We start from the raw sequence: 7793 nt of genomic DNA on the forward strand, positions 1-7793 counted from the left end.
ACACAGCTCCCTCTCTCACACACAAACATGCACCCTCACTCCCATACACACACACAGACATGCTCTAACACACAGACTCTTCCAAACACACACACACACACACACACATACATACTCTAAATCACATAGACAGAAACACTCTCACTTCCTACCCCGTTCCCCATCAGAAGCACAGCAGCAGTTTCCTCCTTCAGCCCCCGTGACAGACAGGGACTCTTCATTTTTCTTGAGGGCACGGGGGCTGGTGCGGCTCTACTTCCTGCATCTGCGGTGGGGAGGGTGGGGGGCAGTACTATTGCTCTTCCTCCTGCTTCGGGCCGCGACTGCATGATCTTTCCTTCTGGCCGCCAGGCTATGCAGTTGCCGGCTCCAGACCCGTGGCGCTCTAGGGAGCCACCGAGTGCTCCCACCGCTCGCGGCCCGGAGGCCTCCCTCTTCTTCTAGTGCAAGCGGGATGGGCTCCACTCATAGCTGCCGACCTCCCAGCTGTCACCCAGGGCGGACTGCACCCCCGCAACCCCCCTTAGTACGCCACTGGTAGGGAGTATTAGCCATCTAGCAGCCAGACTCATCTATATTAGCTCGGTTCTGAAGAGAGATGCAGTTTGTGGTGCTCTCTGAGGACTGCCAGTACAATGGTTGGGAGAGGATATAAACTGGTGGAAATAACCCTGGGGGAATATTTCCCACACCACAACTCAGGGTGGTGTCCCTAATATTTTTATAATATTATTTTTTTTTCCACAAGGCATCCAGAAAATTGGATAAAGGCAACATGAATTATATAACCTGGAAGTTTGCCAGTGAAAATAAGTTCTTAATCTGCTTCCTGAAGGTCTGAATCTATGGGTCTGCCCCCAGTCCCTCTGGGAGTGTGTTCCAGCAATGAAAACCATCGGGTGTGTTTCAGCCAGCTGGACTTGCCATAATGATTGTATCTCTAAGAGATTCTGGCTAGTACATTTCAACATCCTCGAAGGTCTATTGATCTTTAAGATCACACTAAAACCTATCCAGACTTTCAGCACTCAACACCTTACATATCAACAAAAGGATCTTGAATTTGAACCACTGCTATATTGGTAACCAGTGAAGAGTAGCAAATGCCTACATATCTACCCATAATCTCTTTAGGATAGTGGTGGTGGCCGTGGTGGAGGGGTTTCTATTCTTGCCTTTCCTCCCATGCCGCATGCTTTGGCACTAAGTGGTACACTAGTGGTTATCTATGTGTGATGCATTATCTTAAACTTTAGGTTTGCATTCTCTCGTTTTCTTTTTAACTCGGTCACAAACCATTTTTCCCTTGGTCAGTTGACATAGTTTTGACGCCAAATCATGATTTTTTTTTTTTATTGCAAATGGCTGGAGTTTGTTCAGTACGTCTCTAGGAAAAAAATAGTAATTGAGTGGTGGAGCTGCCATGCTGCCACGCAGAGGACCTGGGGCTTGATTCCCGCACCAGGTCTTCCGCTCCCAAGGCGGGCCAGAGTTGGGGATGCTGCGGAGGCATAGGAGAAGTGGGGGATGGAATGGGAGGCAAAGAAAAGAAGTGGAAGGGTAAGAGAGAGGAAAATAGAGTGGAGGAGTAGGGGAGAGAGCTGAACGATTATGAGAAAAGCTAAGGAGGAGTAAGAAGAGAAGAGATGTTAGCTGAGAAGGGAAAGTTGGAGAGAATGAGGGAGAAAGAGTTTGGGTCTCCGGTGGTGGCAGCGATGCTATGGCAGAAACAGCTCACCAGGGGGTTGGGGAAGGGGGGGAAGGGTTACAAATAGCACAATATGAGTGACCCTGCTCACTTGCAAAAGTTATGTGTGCAACAGTAATGCATGCCCACACAAGGTGCAGGAAATAGATTAGAGGAGGCAATGCTTGTGCCAGCACAGGAGGCAGGCACAGATGGGCGGACTGCATGGAGCACGTGGTTCATTTTCTGCCAACATGTTCAGTATTTACATGTTTATAAAGGAAAGAAGTAAACCTCATTATTTGTTTAACTAGAGACCGACCAATCCATCACAACCACCTCTTTTTTTTTTATTAGCCTGGCAGTCTTCCTTCTGCTAATTTTGGGTTTCTAGCCCAATCAGAACTGGCCTCTGCCGGGCTATAGCACGCTGAGTCACACCATCACTCACACCCATTTCCTCCACCACCATCAGTCCTCCCCCTGTTTCCCTCCCCCACCACCCCCACTTCCCCGCCTTAACACTAACAGAGAGGTGAAGCGAGGGGAAAGAATATCTCTACCCCTACACACAAACCGATTATTTTTTTTGTATGTAAACTGCCTAGAACTAGGGATAGAGCAGTTGAAATATCTTATAAATAATAAATAAATAGATAGATAGATAGATAGATAGATAGATAGATAGATAGATAGAAAGAAACATAGTTTTGGATCTTTATACTTTCCAGTGGGCTGAAATTTCATCCCAGCCAATAGTAACACTACTTTTAGTGGCTGAAAAATAAAACTGAATGCACCTAGATTTTAGTCTGGACCTGGAGAAAACTGGGCCCTTTGGCTGAGAATCCTTTTTAACAGGCCAACCCAAAACCAGTATTGTAGTTTAATAACCACCTGAGCCCATTTTTCTGATGTTATTCAGGTGCCTGACTAAGGGACTTGCACGGTCCTAAAAGCTCAGGTTGGTTGAATACAAGATATCACAACCTACAAAGATCTCAGTTCTCAGTGCTCCTCAAGCCACATCATTGTTTGTGGTATAAGTTCAATGGGCAACTTCCAATTGAAGGAAGAAGGGAAATATGTGATATTTAAAACTCATGAACCATAACACCACTTGATCTCTATTGCTGTCCAATGAAAGATGAAAACAAACAGGATCAAAAATACTTAGCAATCAGAAAAAAAATCTGTCGGTGTAAGGAGAGGTTTGAGGACCTGTCCAAGAGAAACAAACTCCTGCCTATATAGGAGACTTACACTGCAATTATCAGATGTTCTCCATCACTGTTAGTTAATGAAACCCCATATACCCCTTATTAAATTGCAACAGATGGGAATGTACACAATTACAATAATATATAGGGGTCAGTTCACTCATTTAGCGGTTAGAAAGGAAGCTGTGACAAACAGCTACTCAAATAGTTTCCTTAGGAGCCCAAATTGTTGAGAATTGATTAATGAGGGATTTCTCCACTATGCAAAATGCATTATTTGGGATGTTTCTTAATTGTATTTGTAAGATGTATATTTGTATATTGCTTAAAATTCAACAAGCGCATATATTTAGAATTAGTGGGCTATAAATCTTTGAAATAAAATTAAATAAATTATAATAATTATGGAAGAGTTTATTTGTTTATAAGTAGACCTCCCTTATTATTATTACCTAACTTGGAAAATGTGGGATTGTGGTATTGATTGTTTTATGTAAATAATGATATGATTCCAAGTGTGGATTACCTACTGATTTGTGAAGTAACAAATTATATGTAGAAGTTTTGAAAATGCTTAATAAAGAGATAATTGAAACAAAAATTATAATGTGCATGAGGCACATTAATTTTCAAACATGGAAAGTCATTCTGATGATACTGGTTCTTTGCAGAAAAAGATGGAGAAAGTTTATGGAGCATGTTTAAGGAACGATGTCAGTAAGATATAATGGCAAGAAACCAAAAACACCTGCCAACATTTCAGTCTGAACTCAACTTCATTTAATACACTCTGAAGCACATGGATAGCATGGCTCCACAGCCATGGATACAACGGAGACCATGTCAGCAACCAGATATGTATAAAAATGCAAGTCAATAAAACACACATAACATCTTGGCAAGACTGAAAGCATGAATAGCCAGCCTTGATTAGCAAACTATCCAATCCCACAATATAAAACTTTTTTCATGCTTGCACCTTACCTTCTGATGAACAGCTCAACTGCCCATAAAGGCAGAACACTGGCTCCTCAGATGGTAAATCACACTTTGTTCTCCCTCCGAAGAGGCTGCACTCTACTTTTCCCAACTCTAGACTGGCCTAACAGCTCAGATGCTTAAATCAGGTCAAATGGCATCAGATAAATATATCTGCCATGTCATAGGGTATCTTTATCAAAGCAGATCCTGTAAAATAGGAAAAGAAAGCCCAATTACATCAGGCAACAAAGGCAAACACTCCCAGCATCTAATATTTTCATCTGCTATATCATGACAGTACCACCTGCGCTCCACACCTTCACAACTACCAGATAGCTCTCAGGTGAAGTACTGGCATACTAGGCGAGCTCTCTGGGATGGTGCTTTTAGAGCAGCTCCTTCCCTATCATCTTCCTCATCTTTACCCCCTCTTCTGTCTTCACACCAACTTCTTTCGTGAGGAAAGATAGTGCTAGAAACAAATGTGGGCATGCAACACACAAAAGCAGGCTAAATTTGACAAACAAGGGGTAGAAAGTCTCTGATGTTCAATGTCTTAAACTGGATTTCTCACAGCTCAAAGGGGTGCTCAGCCAGGGACCTGTTGATGTATGGGTACAATTGTAACTTTCTTCTGAGGCTGAGGACAGATTTGGAGGAAGGGAGTTAGCAGTCTGGCCAACAGGGGGTTAACATCATCTGCACGCAAAGATAGAATGTGGCATCCAAAGAAATGCTAGGTCTTATGAAGACATCGCTAGCATCACTGAAGTGTTCACTGGTTCCATCACTCCGTTTCTAGCATTCCATTTTCAGAATCCCGTGTATGCATGTACTCATGCAGTGGGCTCTGCCTTGACATATGGACATCATGGGAAGAAGCTGGAAACCTGGCCGCCACATCCATCTCTAGCAAGTGATCATCACAGCACACTTGGATATTCAGATGTTGGTACTGCATATGGTCGCCTAGATGGCTTAATTTCACCACGGGAATGTAACGAGGCTCTTAAAAGCCCCTTTGCATAACCCTCCTCTCCTGCTTAGTGCAGAGGTATTGGATGTGGTCAAGCATATAGGCCGGCGTGGTCTCCAGAAAGGAGTAGACAAATTTGGAGACAGTGGACTAATTGATGCCAGTCATGCTCCTGCCATCCTCTTGGAGGAGCCAGACAATGCAGAGATGTCATCACTTTTATCTTTAAAGATGAGCTGTAGGGTGGTGGATATGGCAGACTAGGCATCCATGTATCTTATCATAGTATTGGAAGGTAAGAATTCTGTCATAAGGAATCTACTTGGGCAACCCCCGTCTATCAGCTAAATCTGGCCTGGATCAAGATTTTGCTACACACCGCTTAATGTCGCCTTCAAGATGCATAAATAAGAAGATGCATGCTTAGAGCCACTGAGGTGTAATTCAAACAAAGTCGATCTTAGCAGTGCCAAGTAAAAAGGAAAGCACAGCCCACGTCCTGAATTTTAAAATAAAGTCAAATGTGCAGGGGAACTGTTACTTTAGGGGTCAATCTGGAGGCAGAACAGGCAGTGTCTAGGTTAGAGGTAGGCAACCATTGTCCTTGAGTGCCATAACCCTGTTGGGTTTTCAAGGTATCCACACTGAGTATTCATGAAATGCATTTTCATGCAAATGCATCTCATGAATATTAATTATGGACAATCTGAAAACCCAACAAGTCTGTGGCACTCGAGGACTGGAGTGCCTACCCCTGGTCTAGGGCATCTAAGTCCTGCACATCCCAAATATTTTACCAAGCCTTGGTCCCAAATAGTCTCTTTTACAACAGTTGCTGTTTGTTAAAAAGTCAAATATTTACTGCTGTTGGACAAAGGGAGGCTCAAGAAGGGTGCAGGACCTCCCAAAATCTCAGCAAATGTTTCGACCAACTATGTGGCAATAAAGGTCTAATATTTACCACTATGTACGACTATGATGAGGGAATAAATGTACAATATTTATAAACACACTGAAAGTCACATCTGCATGTTTAATAGAATGACCAACTTTACTTTGAATTTCTTTTAAGAAATTCTCACTGTTTTTCCAGAAATTTCTGGAGCAATCATTGTTTCAGCTATTGTTTGCCTTCTCATCTGCTTCAATTTAATAAAGGCTATACAATTACTGATAAAAAGCTTCTACTTATAGTGTCTTACATTGCTGTTCCATGTCTAGCTAGAATGTTGGTTGTTAATCGGAACCTTCTTTACTACTTAAGTTACTCTAAAATATTTCACATTCACTATCCTCCTCTGGCTAAAAGCCTCTATGCCTGATATTGCAGATTTTTGACAATAAGCTTGCTGTATTATTTACCTTGACCCCAATTTTCTTAACAACAACAACAATACATTTGCTTGGTTCTTAGCAGCTATTAGTAACTCACGACACAGTAATTCTGTTTGAATAATACAAGACTGTACTATCAATAGCACCTTCTTCAGACTTTGTGACTCTCTACAGCAGGTCTATCATCACATCTGTGCATTTGGCACAGCACGCACACCCGGCTCTTCACTTCACAGCACCAAACAACACGTTTCTTCGGTTCTAACAGGCAAATTCCATCAGGACATGAAAAAAGAAAGCTAAAAGTTTGCATGCTTACCTGCTTCAGAACTCTGCAGCTGCAGCCCGCAGAAAGCAAAGAGACCCAGGCTTTAAGCAGTTAATTAGGAAACACTAACCAAACTGTTTTGCAACCAAACTGTTTTCTGACCAGTTATCGCCTCAATTTGTCCAGTGCCTTCTGTAGATAAATGTCTATCTTTCAATCAGTCTACCATGCAAACCTATTTCCTTTATTGTGCCACTGCGGTTGTCCTGCTGAGACTCTGAAGTGTCTAGCTGACATAAATGAATTTATTAGATTGATACAGTATATATATGGTAAGTGTCACTGCTGTGTAAGGTACAAAGCGGAAGTTCAGTAAGGTGCTTCCTGTTAAGCTCAACTGGAGCACTGTGTCAAGGATATGGCAGTTCGTACCAAACTGCACACAGATATTGTTTCTGGCTGTCTGAGGTACAGTTATACATCTTTAGGACTAGGACCTTAATTCTTCCAAAGGACTCACCCCCCCACCCCCGTCTTAAAGCATGCTATTGCGAAATGGATGGTGAACCCATTGTTTGCTTGATATGGAAAATGTATATCATTCTGTCTCCTGAATTAGGGGACTAAGAGCAATGTACAAATTATGATTTTGCCCTTTTATTCTATAATAAAGGATCACTTAACACATCCTTCTCTTCCACCAGCGCTTCCATTTCTCTTTTTTAAAAAAAAAAAGGCAAAATGGGTCCAAGAAAAGATCAAAATGTTGAAATTATCCTTAAAATATGAGATTTTTAAAATATTTGTTTCAATGTATAAATAAGAAAAAAATTAAGTTCAAATGGCCAAACTGACATCAAATATGGATAGCTTAGATGAAATTAAACCTGAGCAAGCATGGGGTACCGAACTATAGTAAATCTCAATCTCAAATCACTTGGGTTCAGGACTTTTATGTTCATAATTCAAAATGGCTGACAACCCATAAGAATGGTGCTTCCTGTTGGATTTTGGCCTTCTGATTTCCTCTTCCCACATGTCCCTGCTGGCATCAACATACATGAGGGAAAAGCATGGGCAGGGGGAAGGAAGAGCAGCGAGCACCTACCAGTAGAGTCCATCCTGCCATTTTCAATATAGGAACGGTAGCCATGGGGCATATCCTGCCATCAAAGATTAGCCAGGAAGGGGGGTAGCAGAGCCAATAGAACCCATTTCACCTCTAACAAAGTAAAGTCACAGGGGAAGAGTCCATTTCACTGTTGCTGAAATCAGAGCTGAGAGAAAGAAACAGCAGCACTGCAGGCAATCCTGCAACTCAATGTC

General features: G+C 42.3%; 1 protein-coding gene across 1 annotated transcript in view; it reads right to left on the bottom strand.

The window, feature by feature from the left end:
* Nucleotides 1-6735, bottom strand: part of LOC115092608 (P2Y purinoceptor 8-like) — an 85656-nt gene extending 78921 nt beyond the window's left edge. Inside the window, exons 1-2 of the mRNA XM_029603639.1 lie at nucleotides 6519-6735; nucleotides 3892-4095 (exon numbers count right to left, since the gene is read on the bottom strand). The gene's annotated coding sequence lies outside the window, so the exon portion shown is untranslated. The remainder of the gene's footprint in view (nucleotides 1-3891; nucleotides 4096-6518) is intronic.
* Between the last annotated feature and the right edge of the window lie 1058 nt (nucleotides 6736-7793).

Source organism: Rhinatrema bivittatum, chromosome 5 (assembly GCF_901001135.1).
Source record: "Rhinatrema bivittatum chromosome 5, aRhiBiv1.1, whole genome shotgun sequence".
In the NCBI taxonomy this organism is placed as follows: domain Eukaryota; kingdom Metazoa; phylum Chordata; class Amphibia; order Gymnophiona; family Rhinatrematidae; genus Rhinatrema; species Rhinatrema bivittatum.